The 25,364-nt window shown below is 39.4% G+C and overlaps 1 protein-coding gene across 1 annotated transcript in view; it reads right to left on the reverse strand.

The window, feature by feature from the left end:
- The window catches only part of STK3 (serine/threonine kinase 3), a 109,692-nt gene that overhangs the window by 70,000 nt on the left and 14,328 nt on the right, over positions 1-25,364 (reverse strand). The window lies entirely within an intron of this gene.

The following is a 25,364-nucleotide window of genomic DNA, read 5'->3' on the forward strand; positions in this document are numbered from 1 at the left end:
GAAACAATCAGGCAAAACCATTTCTCAGACAGAGCCTTGATGTACTAAGGAGGAGAGACAGGGTTTATTCTTTTTTCATCTTCAGCACCACCTTCCACATTTCCCTACCTATYTGGGACAGACTGGCAAGTCTTACTCAAGGTAACACATCAAATACACATAGCCAAGGTGTTAGATCATTCAMGTCCTAATCTTCAGTTTTATCAATTCAGTCAGCCTTGGAAAGGCATCTTCAAGTCATGGGAAGTCACAACTCAGACCTGAGGGCCCATGAGAGCTTATCCAACATTTGTCTTCACCAGTTTATAATAAAGATTCCCTTTCAAGTGGCCTGGACCAGCCTTTCCAGCTCTGAATCTCAAATCCACCTGGGTTGTACAGGTTCTTTCCTACCATTACTTTGAGACAACTCTAAACCATTTAGGGAAACCAGAATTCAAGGTGAGTTACAATCTACACATGACAAGTTAAAAACAAAAACAAAACACAAAAACATCATTCTCCAGGGGAGATTTCAGGTACCACTTTCAAATTGAGCATTGAGCAATTTAACAGTTACTATTGTAACCATTGCTGATTTACTCTGGAAACACTTACCAGGCAAGTACCCAGTCATGGCTGAGCGCTGCAAAGTGTACTAAGTCTCAAATAGCAGCAGAAATAAGCCAGCATATAATTTTCATTCTTCTTAAAAAGTCTATCATTTTAAATGAAGTCCAGGCTGATTTTTTTTTTTTTTCAAGGGCTCTTTTATGGACATTTTTATTGGCGTGAAAATGTAATCAGATGAATTAGGAAATGCCAAAAGAAAAATGAGAACCTCATATACTGCATTTGGAATTTCCTAATCGGGAAATCCTTGTAGTTCATTCGTCCTGTCAGTCAGGCTATACATCTGTGTTACTTCACACAGCCAAAGAACAGGTTAAGTAACCAACATTAAGTTGGCAGAGGGACTACATCTTTTTGTTTTCATCTCCTAGAATAAYTTCCCTGCTATTTAGTTTCAATAACAGTGTTTTACAATAAATCTTTGCAACTATAACTTTTTAACCTTATATAAGTTACATCCTGTTATTTAACTTGTTAAACTATTCTAAACTTTTTTTTTTGGTATTATTTGCCAAGTATAATCAATGCTGGTTGCTACTGAAGGAGACAGCAAAAATTTTCGCTGCCATGGTAATTTTGCCATTTTTATGCTATGAAATAATGCCAGACAATTCACAGGTAGAGAAGCTTTTTAAGCGACAGGGTAAGGATATAAGACATCCACACACAGCTTGTGCATCCACAGTTGGCCTTGGCAGCACATAGCTCAGTTAATCACTATAGTTCAAAACAGAAATTGAATAATTTTAAGAGCACAAAATCCTTTTTTTTTTTTTTTTTTTGGGGGGGGGGGGGTTAAACCTTGAATACTATGCCATTTTATTAGCTTTATGAGTAAGGGATTGGCTAAAATGAGCATAGTTTGTTCTGTGAGACGTATGTCAGAGCTTTCTCTCTCTCCTTCTACAGGAGGACTGCTGAAACATCACTAGCTGTTGCTAGCCTCTCTTCCAAGTAGCCACAAACACATGTGTCCGTAACAGCAAAGTTAGTACTTTAAGCCAATTGCCTCCCCAGAGCTAGAAAGACAAGCAGGGCACCCAGCATCTACCAGCCTGTCCCAAAGCCAGTTCTAGAGGTGGACAAACGGGTCAGACCCCCCGGCATTTTGGGCAGCCCTCACAGGACGCTGGGGACAACACAGCCCTTGAAGGCCCACGGGGTACGTGGTGCTAGAGAGCCCCACAGCAGCTCCCTGGCTCAGGCTGTGTGGCCTGCTGCCCCTGCAGCCCGACCYGAGGGAGGCAGAGATGTCCCCTGCTCCACAGAGGGARGGAGAGATTATTTGGGATTTTGTCCCTTGATTGACCTTTATGGGAAGCTACGGATTTCTTCTCCCTGGCAAACCACTGCCTGGGCACGTGTTGGGCCTGACTCCAGGCCTGTGGCCAGCAGCAAAGGGACAGCAGCTAACATTGCTGTACTGCACTATGCCGAGACCCACATCATTGAACTCACCAGTTTCCCTTTTTTTCCCCCCCATCAACAGCATTAAGAAAGTGCMTCTCTTCTGCTTAACAAACTGAAAGCTGATAAACCAACAAAATCTGAATAAACTGGAAGGCGTGTTATTATCTTACAGCATTTCAGAATGGTAATAAATGAATTAGCAAATCTATCAAACCCAAAATAAACCGTGTCATTTTTCACTCAACTTCAGTAATGGTTATCAACAAAATGTTTTGAAATGACATCTGAAAAAACACCATTCTGAAAATTAAATCAAAAAGGAAACTGTTTTCTTCTTCCACATAATTTTAAACACAGTTAATACCAGAAAGTAGTAAGATGTATGATGTATACTGTCAACAATAAAATTACATTTCCTTCATTGAGCAAAAACTTAAGCATGTCTATCACTATAAAGAAAAAAAAGTCATTTTCTCCACCAATAGATACCAGTGATCCCTCCAAGTGAATGACACAAACCAGAATACAGTGCTGATATATCCAACCGTCTCTACAAAGTCCCAGTGAAACACAGCTATGGCTACGACAACAAACCTAAATTCAGGTGAGGGTGAAAGGGATATTGAATCCAGGGGAATCTGGACAAATAAGTGATAGAGAATTTTTAATCCTAATGACATTTTTTTTTTGCAATCCTATGCAATAYATAACTTTTTAATCCTAATGATATATAACACATATCTCCTATCATTAGGATTAAAAATAGGATAGTGTATATATACATACACATATATAAACAATTMTATTCTAATAATTCCTTAAGAATGACTGTTGATTTAGAAAAAACACACAGRCAAACTTTTCTACATAGAGCAAAAATGGCATTTAAATCGCTTTAGCATAAAGTTACAGGCAACTCATTAACACTAGTAGCATTTTTTCTTAAGCCATTATTACCAGTGGTTTAACAGCCATTCACTATCGCAAGCTTCTTCCTAGAACAATGACCTTTGGTGTTCAAAGCAAAGTATGATGTACTTAAGATGTAAAGTAATAAAGTAATAAACACAGAAAAAAGATAGATAAAGAAAAGAATAATCACATGATTAGCAGCAAAGATGGGTTACTGAAAGATAAGTCACTTATATTGACCTGTATATTTATTATTGCTAGTAAATTCATAACATTTTGACAGTGTTACAATAGGTCAAGAATATAAAGATACCAATCTCAAACATTTTGCAACAGTAAGTGTAATGGTGCAATTGTAAATCTACTGAACAGAATCAACCTTCACCTTGTTAATATGGTCACGCAAGCTAAAGATTGACATCTAAATTCATTCTTTCTACTAAAGGGGACATTTCCTGTTCAAAAAAAGAAAAAAAAAAAAAAAGAAAAAGCTTTAAAGGGAACATTACAAATTTGTTCTTTACTGTTGACAACAAATTGAAATAGTCTACAATGCCAGACTGCCAACGAGGTTTTTTTTTAAATGGGATTTCATTTTAAATAAGATCACACACATTCAACTGACCTTTAAACGCGAATTTTTAAATTCCAAGCTATGTCACAACTTGAAAGTTCCAGCACCTGCTGAGAGAAATCTATTCTTAAGCAGCAGAATTCCTTGCAGCAACTGTCACCCCAACAGCAAGACATGGGCAAGTTCCCACTGGTACCTCATCTAAAATGATTCCGTATGATCTACATGTCTGTTCTTTATTCAAATCCTTTTTCTTTAATCAATACTCTGGGGAAACGTTAATCACCATCAATCTTTCCCCAGAGGGATTTTTATCACCTCAGTATAATGTTCTACAGTCAGTTAACTCCATTGTTCCTCCTCTTTAATCTCTGATTTCTAATCAATCATCATTTTTATTATCCAAAGCAAGCTGGAACCAAGTCAGCAAATTACCTGGTCAGTTGTATGCAAAGAAACAAATTTGTTTTTCTGTAGTGTCTGATTTTGCTCAATTATGTTTCTAATTCCCTTGAAGCCCAACAGCTCTATTGAGTTTTCTCCAGGCTTTATTCCAACATATTTAAATGGTTTCCAGTTATTGAGGAACTTTTGAAGACTTCTGCATGTATGTTCTTCAGATATCATCTTCTCTTAATTTTTCATTTTATATTTAAAAATAGATTGGTTTAGTTATTTATTTATTTTTAAAAACACACTTCATTTGAACCATTTTGTGTTCCTGAAACCAACTCTCTGGCACAAAATATTCTTGAACTCTGCCACCCACCTCAACGTTGACCCCCCRTTTCCTTTTCATTTAAGGATGTAGCATTCAAGTTCCTATTTTCATCTACAATATTACCAAGTCATTAAAGTCATGGAAGTTTTAACAAAGGAGACCACAATTGAATCTTCAGGTGTTCTCCTCTTCTTCCATCAACTTACACAGCAACAAACAARACAAGGGCTATAACTGCCTTTTAGGAGGAGATGGATGGGAGGAGAAGGAGAAGAGGGGTGGGAAATGCATAATATCATGGAAAAGATTTGGCTTGCCCCTGTCATTCATTTATGTATACACATATAAAATATATATACACATACATTATATATATATTTAATAAGCAAAGCACATCTTTTAAAGTGAAGGCATTTATATAAAATATAAAAAATAAAAATTACGCCAGGCATGAGTTTTTGCTTCAAAATACCCCCATCCGCTAAAGATTTTGAACATTAGTCACATACAAAAATATTAATGCATTAAGAACTTTTCAAAAATATACATCGCATATAATGAATCATGGTTAACTCGTGGTTCTTGTTCTGAAAAGTACACTTAAGCCCAGCACTGCCTGAGCAAGAAGCATTTAAGCGGAGCATGAAGAAGGAGGCACACGTGTGTGGCTTTGTTGTTTGGGATGGGGGAGCCTAAGGTAGAATAAAAGTAGTTATTAAACAGACTGCCTTTAGACTGCCAAAAAGAACCTGATTTAAAAAAAAGCAAATCACACCACAACCCACAGAAACTGAGAACTACAGGCTTAGTCCTATACTGTTCTTTACAGTGGCTGGTACTGACCTCAAAGCTGCTTGGTACCAGTGCACGTACCGAACAAGACTCGGTTATCAAAGTCACAAAGTTGGCTGAAAGCAAAGTGAGTAAGCAAAGAGCTCCTCAGCAAAAATGCTGACAGGAAGAGAATATACACAAAGATATATTTATATTCAGTTTAATTATTAAGCCTTCTTGTGGTTTGACAAGCTACATGCTTTGCTTATATATTATTAAAAACAAACCAACAAACAAAACACCTTTTTCCTTCTGAGGAAATCAATGCAGGAAACAGATTCAGGCAGCTCCACTACAGAACAAGAGCCAGTGCCAAGTCTTACCAAACCCCCTTGGGAACCTTAGCTACGTTAAGCTTATGCTACACTAAGCTTATGCCTCCCTTAAGCTACATTAGGATCATCTCAGACCAAATGCTACATCCTAACAGATCTTACCCAAGAGCCAGGCAACTGGCTGCCTAAAAGATGCTTCACAGCCGTGCAGGTATCTAGGGGGCAAGAACCACAAATATCTGGCAARAGCAGGGTACCTTTCTTGGACAGAAGCATCCTGCTTCTGATCAGATCCCAATTTGCAAAGAATCTAGGAGGTCTGGAGCATATGAGAAGAGCAGTGAAGCTGAACGACTAGCACTTCTCACCAGGGCCAACTCATCAATTACAGAGTGAGGAAGCGGTGCTGAAAGAACACATCCTGCAAGGCCCAAATTGGGGAGTACTCGTGATTAATTCACTCTTCTTTCCTAATATTTTCTTTTACTATTATTTCAGCTGTATCTTGAAATTCACAGACACATAGTAGTATAATGACTAGAAGGGTTCACACTCTTAATTCTGTTATTAGTTCTATCATCCAAAAACAGATAAAGACACTCTTGCCTCCCTCCAAGAAAATCCCAAGAACATGTTTATTTTCATGTCTTTTGTCTTCCTTCCACACTTACTTCGACAGTTCTTGAGAAAACGAGGCAGTGATTAAATCCAAAAGTGTAATATCCACTGAGACATGAATTGGAAATAAATGCACATATTAAGAGTCTAAAAGCAAGCAACTTATATATTTGGAGGGAAAAAAAAAAAAAAAGGTTATGAACTTTCTGGCCAGTAAGTGCAAAACTCCTGCCACGGCAGTAGGGACAGAAGGCAGCCATCAAGAAACAAAGTTGTTGCTCCTTCCTTACTCTCTCTACTTTCAACAAGTACTTCCAGCTGCAGTTCTGCGTTTGCTTTCAGACATCCGTATGAAGCRACTGAAGAGAGTTCAACGGAGAGCAGGAAGAATGGGGAGATAGTTAAGAAAGGTGACCTATGAGCAAACACTGAATGAAGTAGGGATTGCCTAGGCTAGGAGAGAGGGGACTGCAGTGAGGAACACAGTAAATGCAACTTTAAGGCAGTATAAGGGTTCATCACACGCAGGTGGAACACCATGAGAAGTTGTCTTTCCTCTCCCACAGCTCCCATCCTGCTCACAGCGGACTTAAAACCTCCAGGGTTTCTCACTGATTTCTCACTGGGAAGTTCAAAKGGGTTTCTGGTTGCAAAGATGCAGTTCATTGCTTTTGGTCACCCAAGGTACAGAAACAGAATGATGAAGCTATTGCATGAATAGAAGAAAAACTAAGGTGCACCACAAGTAACATTCCTAAAGAGCAAAGCAGAATATAACAAATGGCAACAGATAAATAGGTCACACTCAGAGGAAAAAATGACTAATTCACCTGCAGCATCCCAACTAAAAATGAAAATTAAACTGTCAAGCTGTAACATTCCAGCTATTAAAAGGTTATACCTCTTGAAATAAGTCTTCTATAAGTAGACATTTCCATTTTCTGGTCTATCAAATAGTAATTAAGCATGAATAACTACCTATGTCTCCAAGCTCTGCCTTATTTCAAGCTAAGAAAAACATCTTCTCTTCCTTCTGCCTACTCATACCCAAGCTGTGACTGTGTAGCACTGCCTTCCCAGCTACCACACACACATGGAGCAGCTACTGCGCTCACCTAGCTACTGTCTCCCATGTTCTCTGTCTGGTAGCTTCAATAAATCACCATTTACATTACAGCTTCCTAATTTTGCTGTCATTAATAGTAGCGTAAGAATTATCCACAGCTTTTCCTGAAAGCTGTTGTTACTAGGGTAAATCCAACTTTCCTTATCATATATATATGTACTATAATCATATACAGGCTGTATAAAGTATTAAACCTGAGTAAAATCTGGACATTATTCCTGAATGACCAAAAGAGAAGTATAACCAAGGCATAGCATTACTTACACAATGAAACTAACCTTACATCTTAAAATAAGAAGACTTTTAAACCAAATTGAATAATACAATTACAAGATCAAAGCCACGCAGTTAAAATTCAAATATATCGCTGAATCTGCCAGGTTAGGTCTTCAGAGCACTCTGCAATCTTGGTAGATGTAGGCACTACCTGTGAAAGAGAATGCACTGAATATGAGCCATATAAGAGCACACAGAAGTGACCCTCTCCAGTCAGTCATGCCAGAAGGGAAATATTTTACCAAACTCTCCAAGGTCTAGGTAGACTGAAAAGAAATGAGCTTTCAGAAATAGCACTGTCTCTGGTAAAACTAGAATTGGTATTGTATGTACTAACTTGCACCACATACAACCTAAGGGTGATTTTTCCAGAAGGAAAAGAATTTTTCAAAGAAAAAACATGCATACAAAATCCAAATGCCAATTATTATTTTTTAAAAGACATTACAAGGTAAAATGAGCTATGAACCACAGTTGGCTCCCCATACGTTCAGTTTTATTTATCAAACAGAAAAATCTTTCCAACTTTCTCCTTTCCTGTATAAGACGAAAACTATGTGATGTTCTGTTTGTGTTACAATTACACTAATTCAGTGCAGGTCACTTGCTTTTTACCGAGTCCAGATGACATTTGGTAAACTAAACATGGGCCAATTAGGAAAGAAAAAGAGGAGGGGGTGAATTGATTGCCGCTGGGTAGGTCATACAGTGGCTACAGAACACAATTGCTTGAATTACATTTTGGCTGGCTCAAACACAGAACTGAAGTTATAAACTACTATTTTTTCCCCCCCCTCTCTCTCTCCACTCCTTCTATAATTCTCACATTTAATTATACTAATTTAAAAGCCAACAGTTTCCCATGTTGAAGCAAAAGGTAAGGAAAGATTCACAATAAGCTTTTCTCGTCTCCTCCACTCAACCAAAACTAAATTTTAATATTCCGGGAACTGTAAACAATCTAGTTTCCACTTTATTTTTAATATCCCAAGTGGCTAACTAACCTTTTCAAGCCTGTTGATTTTAACGTACTACAGTACAAAAGAAAAACATACGACTGGAGATTTAGTGAACGCTAAGAATAATTCTGGTCTAAGCCTCTTCTATTTCTGCAATAACATTTGTACTCTTAAATCAACCTGAACTGCCATGTAATTAACCATACAACAACCTTTACTGATAAGGCTGAGAAAGGAGTTGCAGAGGGGTAGGAAAATCCTCCAGCTTATCTCCAAGAATCAAATAAACAATATTTCTTTGTTAGTATCTTATTCATGACCAAAGGCTGAGCTTTTTTGGGACAAAAACAGTAGGTTTGCAACAACAGAGCACACACTGCTWAGAAGATCAAGTTAGATCTAGTGCAAATGACTGCAAATCCATCAGTGGTATTACTGCTAGTCATCCTTAGGCTTGCCATGCTTTTCCCAACAGCTCGATGCCTCTGAAACAGCATCATCAACCGTTAAAGTACAATTTAACATCTGTTATAAAAGAGTAGCCCAGTTAGTAGGTTGTTGTATGTGTGGTGGATATGAACATTACTTAAAATATGAAAATGGAAGGTGACGTCAAATAATTGTAGCCTTGAAAAAAGTTACATAACAGGATGTTCCACACTCTTCAAAATCACTACTGTTAAAACATACAGAAAACACAGACTATAATGTATTTGTTCCTGTGAAAAACTATAAAGGTTTTATCTTCAGTTACTAAAAACCAAGGTACTGGGCAACCCTTCATATAACTGGAGCTTTTCGGTAGCTTTGGGATAGCTGAAATGCAGGACAGAGCAGCTTCTGCAGACTGACTGATGGAGATTTACAGGGATGTTTTCTCTATACTTAGCAACAAACTGATACAAGGAATATTTTAGAACAGCTTATCAAGAGCAATCTCTTCCTCTATCTGCAATTTATCTCTTACATTGATCGGCACRGTAATAGAAGAGGGAGTGAATGACCCGAGTTTGTTAGTATTTGTAGCCTCTCAAGGTTTTTGTATCCATTTCTGCTTCCTTCCAGCACAAYGTGTGAGCCTTAAAAGAACACCCAATCTGGAAACACAGAAGCTCAGCAGTAGCGATGTGAGCTAACTCGATTTCATGATGCGCCCTCCAGATCTGATCATTATCTTCACAATATTCTACAGCCTAGAGGAAAGGTACACAATTCATGCAGACAAATTCTTCAGATGCATGTAAATATAAATGGTCATGAGGTCACTCTCCAGGATCAAGAACTTAAGAAAAAGAATCTTCCATCTGAATTATGGCTGCAGAGGTTCAAGACACRACAGCCCTATACAGTCGTTTGTAACCAGGCACGCATACAAGCCACCATGTAAGTTACCAAGCAAGTTATTAAACAAGCCTTTCAAGTGCTGGGAAATGAGGCAGCAGCTCAGAAATGGCAAGTTCCTACAGGTCAGCCCCACAGCACCCCAGCAATCTGCTCACATGGCTCTATTTTCCATGGGAAGTCAGCATACAGGGACAAAAAAATAAGAGGAGACACCTAAGGGGAGAATGTAGGGAAGAAGGGACAAATTCTTCTCGATAGTGGCCAGTGACAGGACAAGWTGAAACACAGACAGTTCCATCTCCATATGAGAAAGAACTTCACTGTGAGGGTGMCAGAGCCCTGGCACAGGCTGCCCAGGGAGGCTGTGGAGTCTCCTTCTCTGGAGGTCTCCAAACCCRCCTGGATGSCRCCCTGTGCCCCGTGCTCTGGGTGTCCCTGCTGGAGCAGGGGSTTGGACTAGATGATCTCTAGAGGTCCCTTCCAACCTCAACCATCCTGTGCTTCTACAATCACAAACTGCTGAACACATTGAAAGCAGAGGCTCCCACTAAGGAGCTCACCATGACTACACTTCTCATCTTCACTCAAATTCTTAACACGTTTCAACTTAAAAAAAAGGTATGCCTTACTACCATAATATGCAAACTTTGTGTATATGAAGACCAAAAACATCTCCAATTTTCTTAAGTATTGTGAAAGAAATCATATAAAACACGAGCGAAGCTGTGAGGACACCTGGCCACTCTTCCCGTTCCCGAGCTTTACTGCTTCTCCTCTGCCTTARAGAGCTCTCACCTTTCTCCTTGTGCAAGCACAGTACTAGGAACTAGAGAAAAGGTGAAAGAGAAGGAAATCCATGAACCTGGCAGCTCAGGAAGCCAGGGAAATGGAGTTCTGAGCACATCTTCCCTGGCCTTAAAAACAAAAGACGAAATATCAAAGTCTGCCTTCAAATGTCTGCTGTGGAACCATCCACGTTTAGTCCAACATTATTCTGGGTCAAATGTGGCCAATTAATCCCTTCCACTTCCAGAATGTATCCTATATATTTACCAAAAAATAACACTTTTATTATACTTTAGAGCCATTTTTCTAAATGTTAAAAAATACTTCTTTAAAAAGTCCTAAACATATAATCTCAATTTTCTATACCATTATCCCAGATGTTGTTAGTAAATACTTAACTGATGCCCTCGATTAAAATAAACTTAATGCTAAATTCAAGTAGTGACCACAGACATATAACTTACCTTACAAATTTTCCACAGTTACCATGAAGAACAGTGTTTAAAAAGGCCTAGACTACCTTGGCTGCCTCTCAGCATTAAATTTCTCTGCCATTTGGACTTAATAACACCTCATACATATAAATGACTCTCCAAAGGAAAGAAAAGCCACCTTTGGTTGGCTATCATTTGAAGGGTTATTCGAACCTCATAATCGCACCATTTTTTCCAAATTCTTATCATATTACCAATATTTTATCAGAAACAGATGCTGGCAGCACAACTTCGTTGGAATTATTGAACAACTTTTCTTTCACTTTCATAACAAATTAGGCAATGCTTAGGTGATGCACCTGAAAAAAGTTACAGAATCACTAGCCCAAAGGCAAAGGACTGGGTGTCATAATTTAAACCACCAGCAACTCAAAGGAAAGGCAMAAGAAACAGACTGCTACCCAGAACCCATTTCTCTTGCAGATGATGGTCTGTATTTGTTAATAAACTCTTAAGTCTCAATAGCAAAAAAAAAAAAAAAAAAGCTATCATTTAAATGTCATAAAAAAAACTTAAAAGTTAATATTAAAATTCTCTAAATGAATTAGAAAATGAATTTGCATGAGATGAGATCAATGCACTTGAGAAYGAATTTATTTCATTCTCTAAATGAAATAAATCAGCAATGAAATAAGAATATATAATTATACACAGAAAGACATCTGTAATGTAATATTAGGCACAGTAAGAAAAAAACAAACAGTAGGAACATGGAAAAAATAAAAAAGAAATAGTCAAAAGGGATTATTCAACATTCTGTTAACATTTTAAAGATTCTAAAATAAATCTGCTTTCTACCTAGAAGCCAAAGTCCACAAAACTAGAAGAGCAGCTGAAAACGAGAGAATTCTTGTTCCTGCTCCAGCTGCTGTGTTTTACAAAATAAGTTGACATTAGAAGCTTGAGACCACCTTGAAGTAAACAGTAAAACAGCTCAGAATTGGGAGATGAAAAGAAGAAACCCTTTCTAATCCCTTTCTGCTAACATAAAGATGTGATCAGCAGAAGCAATCCCGAAAAAGAAAAACACTACTAGGTATTTCAATTCTGTTTCATGAAACAGCACACATGGTGTATTCCTCATGGGAAATGAAGATAAACAAGCAGGCGATGCTTTAGCTATGAAATTTTAAGTATTTAAAACTAACTCTGATGTAAGCTTCACCTAAGAAATTTGGTGTTAAAATGACAAAGATGCATCTCTGAATTACATGTTTTCCTGTGTGTGTGTGTGTGTGTGTGTGTGTGTGTGTGTGTGTGTTCCTTTTATTTAACAGGTAGAAGAACTCTTATTTATGAGGATGTTTCTTGGAAAGGATTGAAACACCTAGTAGCATTTTTTTCTTTGTAAAGAAAGACCTTCTTTCTTTACAAGCAGAATGTATTAATCAATTTGTTAGACATTCAAAAAGTTAGACATTCAAAAAGAACAGATGTTCYAAAGTTGATTTTGTTTTAAGATACTAGTCCACAGGTTTTACTGCCAGTATCAAAAACCTGGATTTTTATAAGAAACTTGACAGAACASTAGGCACCATGAAAGTCAAACTACCCATAGGAGGCACCATAGAGAAATTATAGAAGTTTTTGGAAAAAAATGCTGATGCCCTCGAGCCCGGGCATGTTGGAGGAGTAAGCCAAAGAAGGTTACAGTAAATCCCAAACATAACATGGAAACAAGAAAGCCAGTGAAGGGATAATGCTGAAGTCAGCTCTCYTTGCAGGACTACTACAGCAGTTGAGTCCAGAAAACAATCTTGCAATTTAAATTCAAAGGAAGATATTTTTAGTGAGATTCTTTGGCTTCAAACTTGCTCAGTCTTGCTTGGCCAGTGGTCACCTACTTAGAACCTGACTACACTCTGCAAGGCCACTTATAAAGGAAAAGAAGTAATTGTCAAAGGAAACCAGAAAAGCTGGAGGCTTCGTCAGTCATTCTAACTCTAGAGTGCAGATTAGCTTGTTTCATGCAACACAGATCAAGAGAACCCTCTGAGCAAAACCATCTCATAAAAAGGTCAGAATGAAAAGTTACGATGCAATTGCAACAGTTGTCAATCTCCATTGACTCACCTTATGTTTCCTGACAAGCRTTATAATCATGATCATAACACATTTAACTCGTGCCATTCAAGGCAGGTCTTTTTCTTCACCTGCCAGCCAAGGTTAATTTTATGGCAAATAAGGRCTCCCCTAAGGTCTGAAAGACAATTGAGCCACCTGTGTTGTATTTGTTGCATGTGAATAAGCAATCAATGTAACATACTAATTAAACTATTAAGCAGCAAGTGAAAAGGAACGCCTTCTGGAACTACGCCTGAAGAACACATGCAGCCAACGTATGGCTTGGGAACAGGAATGCTCTACCCAACAGACCTCATCCATTTCAGAAAGCTGAACGGGTTGAGGACAAATGCTAAAATACTCAAKGGTAACTCGACAAAAAAGCCAGCTAATGAGTCCAAGTGGCACCAAAAAGCCAGACATGCTCTATCGAAACGTATGGCTATAATGACTGTCAAAAAAAAGTCAGAAATATTAAGTCCTAATTATTTTAAGATATAATAAACATTACAGTTCTAACACTATTATTTAGAAATGTATTTTTGCCCTTGCTCTACAGTTACGTTGTAAATGCTAAGGAAGAGGTGATAAAGAAGGGAAAACAAAAATGAAAACAGTATTTTCCTAAAAAATTTTCTTACATATTTCCATGCCTCATAATGTTAGTGTCAATAACCCCGAGGGACACCAAATACCAATCTCCTCCCCATCCCCGAGGATAAGGGCATTGATTCGTACAAGATCAAGCAAACCCAGAAGGGACCCAAATTGACTTCTCTAAATCAACTGCCAGGCACAGATGTAAAAATAATAATCTCATGGATCAATTAATCTCAATAAACATTTCCAAAGGACCATTAATGAGAAAGAGTTACAGTTTTGATGCTAATGGGATGCCTGTAATCACATCACATCTTAAGGAACCCACACAGGCTATGGGGCCAAGCTAAGGTAAAAGGGCTACAGTTGGCACTGACCAACTCCTCCACAAACCCAGGCTGACAAATGAAGTAGCCCAGTGAGCAAATTGCTCCTGCAAAGAAAAGGGAAAAACGTGCTATGTAGCTACAGTGTCGTGTGCGAATCAGAAATAAAGGGGCAGAAAGGGAATGGGTTAAGTTTAAGATGACAGGAGGTAGTTAAGTCTCCTCCCAGCGCAATTGATGGGGCAAGAAACACCAGAGACCTTTGGTAAAAATTGTCATTGCCTGCCCCTCTTTTCTAAAGCAGAGTGTTACCTCTGCATACAGTCATACAGTTTTTGTTTTTCCATCCAACTCTTTCAATACYGTAAATACAAACAAGCAATCTTTCCATTCTGTGGAGTTCAATACTAGTGACAGCTTACTTTGGCATAAGGAAAATATTGATCAAACACAGAGTTCTTTAGATCTCTTGGGATATACGCACATATTTTTAAAATCTGTATATCTAAAAATGTTTCACGACAAAAAGGCGAGTTTGGGAGCAGTTTCCCTGCAAAACCTCTACATGCAGATCTTTATGTTCACATATAGCAATGTAAATCCCCTCAGAAAGTCTATTTTAACCAACCAACCAACCAACCATCAATGATCCAGCTTACAATAACCTTTGGCCAAACAGCTGTGTCAGCAGAGCCAACTTCATGGTTTTGCTGATGTAGGGGCTCCTTGCTGCTGAAGCGGGAGCTCACTGTCCCCATCACATTTCCTCCTCCTCTGGCACTTCCCTGTCTGTCGGTGCTCAGTCAGCTCGACGTGTTTGATCTGGGAGAGTGTCACCTCCACCAAAGACCAAGCAAACCAACCAACCACTTCTGTCGAGTTTGGGAGTTGGGTCAGCTGAGCGACAGCACCACACGAGTGCTGTGTGAGCTCAGGCAAGCACAAGAGATGGTCACGTTAGCGCCAGATGCCACGATCCCAGCTCTACGTGACCTGCTCCCTTGCAGGGCAGCAAGAGCACAAAAAAAAAAAGGACACAAAAAAGCAGTTCTGCAGCAGAAAACAATAAGATCAGCTGTCTTAGCCTTCAACCAAACATATTGTGCAACTCTATCCGTACTACTTTGATGTTTAAAAAAAACAAATTTCCAGACTAATTCATGGTTAGCGTATACCACAGGTTCTCATTCTAACCTTGTCCTCTGCCTTACACAGCTTCTTTCTTTCTCAGTATTTATCTGCTCACATGTCTAAGAAGGTACAAACATCTCTTCATCAAGCTTTTATTTTGTCAAACCAGATAAACAAAGCTCTTTCAGCCTCTTGGCTTTGATCCCTTGGAATTTGGCCCTCCTGCCCTCTACTTTTTCCAGTAGTTCTGGTCACCTTTCATGGTGACCACAACAGCACACACTGACTCATCACTTTCTGGTATTACGATATTCCTACAACTCTAGCTCTACTGCAAACATTCTTCCCCAAGCCCAAGATCACATTTTTCTTAGTTATGATTGCAAAAGACCAAATTTGGTCTTCCTTGTGACCTGTCCAATTCTTAAAATGGACCAACGACATCCCACCTACTGACAKAGCCCTGGCACAGGCTGCCCAGGGAGGCTGTGGAGTCTCCTYCTCTGGAGGTCTCCAAACCCGCCTGGATGCCGCCCTRTGCCCCGYGCTCTGGGTGTCCCTGCTGGAGCAGGGGGTTGGACTGGATGATTTCTAGAGGTGCCTTCCAACCTCAACCATTCTGYGATACCAGGAGTCTTTAGTACATATATTTAATTTCTTTTCCTCTCCAAACCTTGAGATTATCCAGTTCTTCAATACAATACCCTTACGCTCCTCAAAGTTTATAATGTCAGCTGTTACCAGCATTTCATCAACGTATGTTCACTATTGCCCGAAAAAAATAAAATATGAGTTAAATAACTGCAATGCTGATCCTTGATGAAGTACTGTAGTACCTTCTACAAAACCCACCCATTTATATAATTCAACTTTCCAGTTCTTCAAACAAATTCATGATGCTGTCTTTACTAGCTAGMCTAAATCATTTCAGGAAGCACCAAACTAACACACTGCTTGGTAAAGGAGACACAAAACAAATAAGTAAACAGACAGATAAATGGATAGGCACTAATTCATAAGCAACAACCTGATTCCTAAACAGAAAACTGCTGAGCTGATTAAGTTGTACACTTTTCTTTAAAATTGTGAAGAAATAAAAATCAGGTAAGCTGATTAAAATCTRTGATTTTTCTCAATGATTTTTCCCAAAATCTTGATTTTTTTTTTCTTTACTTGGGACATACTTTCAATTTCCCTGTGCACTTTTCAAATTCYGAACATTTGTTGTCTGAATTTAACAAGCCAGTTTGGCTAAGTTTTCAGGAGAACTCCGGATGATAAAATTTACCGTTGGAGGAGTGACGGTGCTATTTTGGACTAGCCAGAATGCATGAACAGGGAGGCTGTGGTAACACAGACCTTGTGTGCTCCCCAAGTAGGTTTATTCAAGTTCATTCACCAGTTTTCCCACACTACTATTATATTTTTTCCTTTAACCACATAATCAGCACTACTGCTGCACATACCAGGTAATGTGGATCCAGCACAGACATCTTTGTCAATATTACCATCACATTTTTGCTGTGCAGCCATTTTTAAGGCCATGTTAATCCAGTTAGTGTTTTGTCCTCAAGGAAGACGTGTTTTCAGGCATCACTAAAGCAGATTTAGAAGTCCTAGTTCTAAGGCAGAGAACTGACAACTGAATATACTCTGTCTCAGTAAAGTTCATTATAGGGAAGAAAAAAAAAGAAGAAAAAAAAAAAAGGAAGAARTTTATTAGGTTAAACTCTTTATCAGCTAAGCTTTGTGCTGACTCGGACACTCACCTCCCATCAGCTGGCAGCAAGTCAACAAGCCACCAGCAGGGCCAGTGCAGGGCATGTCCAGCCAGTTCCAGAAGTGCTGCAGCTCTGAGCCCACACTCAGCCCAGGCAGCACAAGTAAATCCAGGCCTAGAGGCTGAACCTCGGGCTAACCCAGCAGGTATTTCTGACCTTGGAGCAGTGATACAACAGGGAACTCTGCAGACCGGCGCGATACCGCAGGTACCTGGGCACGTTAACTCCTCTGCGCTGACGCACACGCTGCTCTCAAGAGCACTGGTATCTCATCTGCAGCCCACCTCTCACCACACAAACAGACAGGGCCTTTGGCTTTTGGCCTGTGCCATGTTCATTTGGACAATAAAACTTTCTCTGATGCTACCAGCTAATTGCAGTAGCTCCAGTGTAGCAAGAATCTTCTAGCTAGATCACACKCAAAATAGAATCACACCAAGAAACTGAGAATGTGTCCAGATCATCCCAAATAGCTATGCATTCACTGTAGAGTCCATGGACATCTGGCTGCTCCTATCAATTGAAAAAAGAYCAAGATTTAAGAAACTCCTTCTCTGGAGGTCTCCAAACCCGCCTGGRTGCCGCCCTGTGCCCCGTGCTCTGGGTGTCCCTGCTGGAGCAGGGGCTTGGACTAGATGATCTCTAGAGGTCCCTTCCAACCTCAACCATCCTGTGATCCTGTACCAATTGCTACACAAGATTCGATTACATGTGACTACTGAGCTAAATAGAATTTGCTAAATTTTAAAGAGGGGCTTTAAAGAAATTTCACAAGCTCATTTTCATCTAAAAATGCTCACTCCCCAAAATCAGAAAAAGTATCTTTTATACAGATTAGTTATCTTATTCAGAAAAAGAAACAAACTGCAAGCGAAGGGTCCCCCTCCTCTGACACCCACAGGACAGGAAGCGCCCAGGGGCTCATCCAGGCCTATCCACAGCTGCTCCAAACCCCCCAGAGAGAATGGAAAGCAGGAACGGAGCTAGCAGAGTTCACCTGTGTCTGCACGTGCCCGTCGATGCCAGCGTGCCGTCTGCCACAAGGTCAAGGTGCAGGATCTACTGTAATCCTCAAGGAATAAAATACATTTGCTCCAACAGGTGACTCAACACATCCATGTCAGCCTCCCTTCAAGTTCTCTAATGCTACCCRGTAGCAAACATCCAAAGCAAGAAAAAAAGAAAGAGCAGATCAGAGTATTGGGCTCTCACCTCTATCGCAAGTCCATAAGGCACCAAGATGCTGGAAAATATTGCAGAGGAAYCCCCTGGAATGCCACCATATTTTTTTCCTATTCAGCTATTCTTTTTCCAAAAACAGCTCAATTATTTTCCAAACTATTCTAAATTTCTGGAAGAAAACGTAAAATATAACACACCTGAAACTTGAGCCTAAAGTGCTGCTGTCATTTTCACTATAAATCAGCAGCTCTGTTGCTAGTTTCCATTGCTTCCTTAGCACGAACATTTGCAGCATCAACAGCGTGGCACAGAGGTGGGAAAAACACCTTGTAGAGGAGAATTGCAGAGGAGAGCTCATCGGGTAGGCAGGCAGCAACAACCAACACTCCCAGAACTGTGAAGTTTTTGCTTTTTGGAAATAGCAATTAAAATGTGGTAACACATTCAAGTATGTATGACTACGAAAACTTTTTAAAGGCTTAGAATTCCAGTGTGAATTCATAGACACAGTAAAGAGGCACAGAGGGGAGCAAAAACCTGGAGGCAACATTTGAGCTGGCTTCGTTTCTTTCTCATGGGAACAGCCCTAATGAAATCTCTAATGATTTGTTCCTATCTGGAACAAAAAGCTGGATCCATACTGGCTTTAAAAACAGATCACATGGGCTAAAAAATATGAACTTTTAACTCTGCTTTTCTGTAGGGAGATCTTGCAGCTTTCAAAGGCTTCCACCCCCACCCGGTTGGGAACGGGGGAGAAGGGTGGGGGAAAATTTGGATTTGTATGTTTTAAAAAACCTAACTACACAAACTGCACTATAGAAATGGTAATTCAAGGAAAAAAATACAAAACATCCAACCATACGCAGATTGTACACCCAGTTATTAAGAGTTAGCTCCCAAACTATGACAATGTGTTAGAGCTCCGTTTGAATATGTAGCCAGGAAAATAAAAGGCAGCAATGGAAGTGCCAGGCTGCTTTCATTCTCTTCTCAAACCAGGGTGGTCTACAGGCAATTTTTGATACTGCTGGTGTTGCTGGGGAAGCAAAATGAAAACAGGTGCCATCCCACTCAAATCAAAGATTCAGCTCTACTTTAAACCACCTTAAAAGAAAGTTTCCATAAACTTTTTAAAGCTGATACTGCTACAAATTTAACAATACTTTATAACAAGAAAAGGATTAGAAGCTGTCTTTAGACCATCAAGTTTTAACTGAAACAAATTTAAGCTGATTGGCAACCCTTTTAAATAAGTTTCTGGCATGGAATATGCATCATCCTCTTTAAAAATGGGCTGGTGCACATTTTAAGGCAATGTAACTCCAAGGCAGAAAGTAGGTATATACAATCTTAATAGGGTTTCTCAATTTCAAATTTTACCTTCCTTTCAATCTAAGCATTTTYAAGTATTTCCTATAAAGCAAACAGATACAAACTTAAACATAAAATAGTCTTACAGTGAGTGGCACTAGAAGCTTGATATTTTCTTCCTAATMAGATTGTCATTTTCTCCTACATGACTTCTCCCACCAAAACTCATGTAAATGCCCTTTTAAAGTATTATAATATGTTAAATATTTGGCTATAAGGATCAAGTCTCTTTAAATCATTTTTCCCCAACTCATATATCACTTTATATATAAAGTGATATAAAACATGTTGAAATCTAATAAAAGAATGAAGATACAGTTCACTAAAAATTTAAAAAAAAAAAAATTCCAAAAACCTTTTAAAATTCACCAGGTTCTTTTTTTGCTTAGTCATGTACAAAAATTTAAGTGTTCCTACTTAAATAAAAGCAAAACACAAATTTCCCCTCTATTCAAGTAGATTTGAACTCTGTGGTAAATTTTGTAATATCCTGCAGAGTACTGTAGCAATTTTACTAAAATGGGTTCTTATAAAACTCTGCTCTTGCTGAGTATTTTTCCAAGCCCACATGCAACTTAAATTGGGTAAATTCATTATACAAATACATCTACTGATGACGGAAACACTTTCTAAAATAAGAGTATAAAATTAAATAATAAAAAAAGGTTTTCTTGCTGCATTCACATTCTGATTCTAGCTGTAAATGGATCTTGTTTCGCTAATGGTTGCCCACTTTAAACCAGACTTAGATCTTCAAGAAGCAGGAGAGCTTTGCTTTTGCTCTGCACTTTGATCTGCATTTCAAGTAACATCATAAACGTGCAGATGGGCAGTGATTCCAACTTTTGGATTAGTTTCTTTTTCCCATTTGCCTTTTTTTGAACATTTCTCCAAAGAGAAGACAGCCAGCTCAGTGGTAGTGAACATTAACCCCTACAGTGCCAGGTTTGTTGAATACTTTCCTGCTCTGACTACGATGGCTCTAACAAATCAGCTCAAACAAGCCTTGCAAACGTCGGGGTTGCTGCAGCGCAGACTGCAGCCATTCAGCCTCTTTCCATCACTCCCAGCTCTTTACTCAGCTCCCCTTTGCTGTTCCAAGGGCTTTGAAAGAAAATCACATTCCCAAGTCAGTCGTTTCCCTGTTAAAATATCATGCAATAAACAGATAGTATCATGGTGCAGGCCCTTTTTCCCCCCGCCCCAGATTAGCACTTGGAAGAATTTAAATCATATGCAGCATTACATGAAATCAGCCAACCTCAAACTTCCTTTGCAGTTATTTTAGTTCAGGTTTCAAGTTAACTCACTTGTGGGCAATTATGAAATTACTGTACTGATCCCCCACTTACTTTGAAAGTGATTAATCAAAGTCAGAGAAAACCAACCATCAACTGAAGCACGCCTCAAATTTCCTATTCAGGGGTAAGTCTAGAAAGAAGAACTAATTTAATTTTAATTAAATACTCATTTAGAAGCATAAAAAAAGTTTTCTATTTAATTCAAATTAAATTTAAGTTGTGGTCCATATATCAAATATTCTCACTTCTGCTACTTTGTTACACATGCCAGATAAGTCTTTCCTATTCATGCACATGTAGACAAACATAAAACAYAATTAAAAAATAAAGAATCTATACTTTCAACAGCAGGGAAAAATTACATACTATGCTATCCTCTCCTAAATCAAAACAATTTGAGTGATGCAAAGGGGTGAAGATGCATTCTTCAAATCATGGCAAAGCATTTATGCTCCATTATCACAAGTGAAAAGGGAGTAGATAAAAGCAGCAATTCATATACACAACCAAGTTGTGTTCCTGCATCACACTGGAGATTTTCACGTTCTAACACAGACAGGAGTAGAATCACACAGAATATTCAAGRTTGGAAGGGACCTCTAGAGATCAYCCAGTCCMACCCCCTGCTCCAGCAGGGACACCCAGAGCACGGGGCACAGGGCGGCATCCAGGCRGGTTTGGAGACCTCCAGAGAAGGAGACTCCACAGCCTCCSTGGGCAGCCTGTGCCAGGGCTCTGSCACCCTCACAGGGAAGAAGTTCCTCCTCACCTGGAGACGGARCTGCCTGTGTTTCAGCTTGTGCCCATTACCCCTTGTCCTATCGCTGGCCACCACTGAGAAGAGCTTGTCCCCTTCTTCCCTGCATTCTCCCTTCATGAACTTATACATGTTAATAAGATCCGCTCTCAGCCTTCTCCAGAGAAAACAGGCCCAGCTCACTCAGTGTCTCCTCATACGAGAGATGTTCCATTCCCTTAATCTTCTTGGTTGCTCTTCGCTGGACCCTCTCTAGAAGCTCCACGTCCCTCTTACACTGGGGAGCCCAGTATACAGGGCCTTGTGATCCTCTGATCCAGTCATCCTCTGATCTAGCCACCATAATCATCTCCCTTACACATGTACTATGAAAATATGAGATTATCAATGTTAATGTCTTAACACACTATGCTGGGTTAGAAAAAAAAAGTATGAGAGAATGAGAACCTTTATAATGCATTTTTTTTTTCTCATTAGTGAGCTCTTCCTTCAATTTTTTTTTTAATTTCCCCTGTCTTACCTCAGTACGCCCTTTTGGGCTGTTAAAGCTGAATTCAACGCATCTCTTTACTGTAATCCTCATCTTCTACTCTCTTMCTTTACTTACACCCATCATTTGTGTCTTCTTCCTCTCTGAAGGGCCACATACTCACAGGGTAGTTTCTCACCTAAAAGAAACTAGATGATCAGGCCCATCCAGCACCCCCATGTGAACACACACGGGAGCAGAGCTGAACCACTACAGGCCCCTGCTGCTCTTTCATGTGGCTTAGGCTCTGAGTCCCGTGACCCTGTGGAATCTGTGGGAAGTTGGGAACTGCGGCTCCGATATAACAACGTGGCAGAACCTCTTCAAAAGCCCTTGAGGACGGGGAGCAGGGAGGGAAATCTCTCTCGCTGCAAGTCTGGCCAGAGGACAAATGGTATTTTCTCCTCCCTTGCTTTCATGAGAGGATCAAAAACCCATCCCTCCTTTCCATGTGGAATGGGGTGATGCTCAACATGCTGCCCCTTCACGCTGCCAGCAAGCGGCAAACGCAGATCCGTCCTGTGCCCTATCACCTGCACATCCCCAATGGGGCAATGTCAATAAAGCAGCTTGCTATGCAAGAGAAGTAAAGCATCACAAGTTGCTTTTATATTTTTTTGAAATGTAACACTCCTGAAGTCACTGACAATGCCCAAGAACAATTCATGTAGCATTTCTTTTACTCTGTTGTCGTTTGGAATAAAATAGCCACAGAAAACGTCTTTAAAACTCTATACTAGATATGTCGGAAAGTGAGAAGAAATCATATACCTGTATTATCAAGAAGCCACAGTAACCTAGGGGTATTTGCCTGGGTTACCTCCTCACTAGAACCACATTCRAATACACCCAGTTGTCTCCTCTGCAACCGACCTAGTGGTTAAAAAGCAAATAAATAATGAAATTTTTCTGAAAAATCTCATCCTTCACGAGCCCTATGGGCATTAAATACTCCAAAAGAAACGTCAATCAAAAGCACAGTGTGCCTGTAGCTCTGCCKAGCATCCCTGTCAAGGACAGGAGCTGAGGGGAAGGCACCTGAACCCCCTCAGACCACCTGCAGACAAATTCARTTTTGCAAGACAGGAAGATCCCAAGCAAGCAGCAAGTTTTTCCCCCTTTAACTCTAATTCATTAATGCAGCCCTACCCTTCAAGGAATTAAAGTGTAAGGGTCTTGCATGCTTTTTCAAGAACTAGTTATAGTATTAAAATATTTAGCCACGTTAAAGCATTCTTAAGTTGCTTATATTCCAAGGGTATATCCAGCTGCAATAAAATGTAAAATCAGAACTGCTTTCACAAGGTAGTACCAACCTTTGTGCTTCCATTACAAAAGAGGAGAATTTGGAAACGAAGTAGCAATGCATATCGTTATCATAACACTACTGAAAATAGATCAGTATTGATGTATTTTCAATAGAAAATTGTAAATCGTTAAACAGTAAATTCAATAGAAAATTTTCTATTGAAAATACATCAGACTTTGGGCATCCTGYAATCCCTGCGTGAATTCAGCACCACTGTTAGACCATTAAACGGGCAGAGGATCTTGACGTTTGAGCCTTYGACCAAGCGTGACAACTGCAGGTTACACTGGATTCAGACCTGCAGCAGAGCAAGTGAAACCTCATTGCTGATACTTACAGAGCCACGTCCACTAAATGAGCAATATATTAACCGCAGCAGCGCTACACAGCTGCCAAATTCCCCTCTGCGCTCCCACTTCTTGCCCTTCCCGGACACGGCTTTGGAATAGCTGCAGTGTGGTTAAGGAGAGGAAGCTCTGCCTGTCTGCATGGAATCTGCTACTTCCTCTCTGCCAAAACACTTGTTTAAGAAAGTCATGTAATATTTCTATTAAACTGTAAACGCAGTTGACAAGGAAATGGCCTTCTGGCAGTGCATTAGCTTTGTGGCAGTGCCAACCAGCCTACAGCAAAGGAGCACACATGGTAATTTCAGCCTGCATTCCCAAGCAACAAAATTGTTCTTTACATAAATACCACAGAGCTCCAGCAACGTCTACAAAGAAAAACCACTGAAAATTTGCCCAAGCTTTCATGCTTGCCTATATCAATTCTATGTCATAACTAAAACAACGTAGGAAAGCATCTACATCTGTCCAGGAGTCCTGTGAAATTATATCGGATAACACTGGAAAAACTATTGCAACTTAAATCTGTGTATTTCTTGGTAACCGCTGTAACAACTCTCTAATAAAAATTAAGAAAACCTGAAAGTATCAAATACACGRAAGTACTGACTGCATAAAAGGCCTGAAAGGCCATAATGTAATTTATTAACAAAAACACATGCTCTATGCAACCCAGAATTGTTTTAGTTTGGCCTCTGATATCATTCACTTGATTCCAAGATTCACCAGCTTTTACATTCTAATGGTGATCTTCAGTTTATAAGCAGCTATTGTCATGCTTATAAAATCCTCTCTGATAATGTAGCCCTCACCTATCAAAGAGCACAACTACACACTAGTGCGTTAAAATGAGTCCAGACGTAATGAAGACAATTAAGCATACAAGAAGAAAAAAACCACAATCCAGCACGACCAAATTAATTCGTAATCAATATAGTTCGTAAAAAGAACCTTGAAATGTGGACATTGACTGTAAAATAGCTAATTCCCAGAGGGGAAAAATGGTCTGGGACAAATACATTTTGTTTCCAAAATGATGTAGTGTTTCAAGTTACAGAACAGTCACTATCATTAATTGTATTGTACATAAAAAAAAGCCAGAAAAAGTCTCTTTTCCTCTAACAAGAGCTCATGCAAACAAAAACCAAGCACCAAGAGCAGAAAAACATGTGAAATWACATACATGCTACCTTAAGTAACTGCATATCTGCAGTATTCACTCTATCAACAGAGGTGACTGTCCTACATTAGAATCCTGTTACATGAGACATTTCCAGAAGGAAACTGAACAGATTGCCATTATTGCAATGAAGCACACAGATGAAGACCCAAACCTATAAAACAGGTCTTGTTCACACCAAACGGACTTTAGATGTGTAGACTGGGTAGTTACTGACAGTAAAGCAGTAGAGCTATTCCATAGTTCATTCCAAACCCCAAAAACCATGACCCATAGCAGCAACAGCTACCCCTACATAAACATTTTTTCCATAAACTTCTCAAAGCAATCTTGTTATAAAACTCCTACTTCTCATAAAGCTACTAATTCTGTTTGTATTTCATTTTGCAAAAAGTGAACCAACTCAGTAACAGACATTAAGAGCCAATAAGAGATGAGAACTGCTCAAGGTTATTTATGTGAGCAGTGCTCACACGGGACAATTGGGAATTCCTGTCTTGCCGCCCACCTTTCCTTCAAAACTGCCTTTCAAAGGAGGAGGG

This window comes from Nothoprocta perdicaria, unplaced genomic scaffold (assembly GCF_003342845.1).
Source record: "Nothoprocta perdicaria isolate Ctin4 unplaced genomic scaffold, notPer1 scaffold_64, whole genome shotgun sequence".
Classification (NCBI taxonomy): Eukaryota; Metazoa; Chordata; class Aves; order Tinamiformes; family Tinamidae; genus Nothoprocta; species Nothoprocta perdicaria.